We start from the raw sequence: 359 nt of genomic DNA, 5'->3' as shown, positions 1-359 counted from the left end.
AGCGCACACTCTGGCGGGTTTCTCCGCCTAGCCGCGCGGCGGCTTTGCAGACAAATAAGGAGGCGGAGGCGGCGGTTTGGGGGCGTGCCAGGCGCGGAGGCGGCCCGCCAGGGAGAGGCGGCGCAACCCTACTGTAATAATAAACCTGTGGCCAGGGCATCTGAGGGAACCGGGACATCCGTGGCCCAGCCGCCTTCCCTTTTATGTGCCTGTCCCGAGCACAGCAGAAAATGGTGCCCACAGCAGCACAGGGGCGCGCACGAAGGTCCCTGTCCTAGTTGGTCGGGGATACCCGCGGAGTCCGCCCCCGCGCGGGGGAAGCCCGAGGCTGAGCCCGCGAGGCCTGCGCAGCGGGTCAG

The sequence above is a fragment of the Acomys minous genome (assembly GCF_964271855.1).
Source record: "Acomys minous genome assembly, chromosome: 4".
Lineage (NCBI taxonomy): Eukaryota > Metazoa > Chordata > Mammalia > Rodentia > Muridae > Acomys > Acomys minous.
This window is presented reverse-complemented; position numbering follows the sequence as displayed.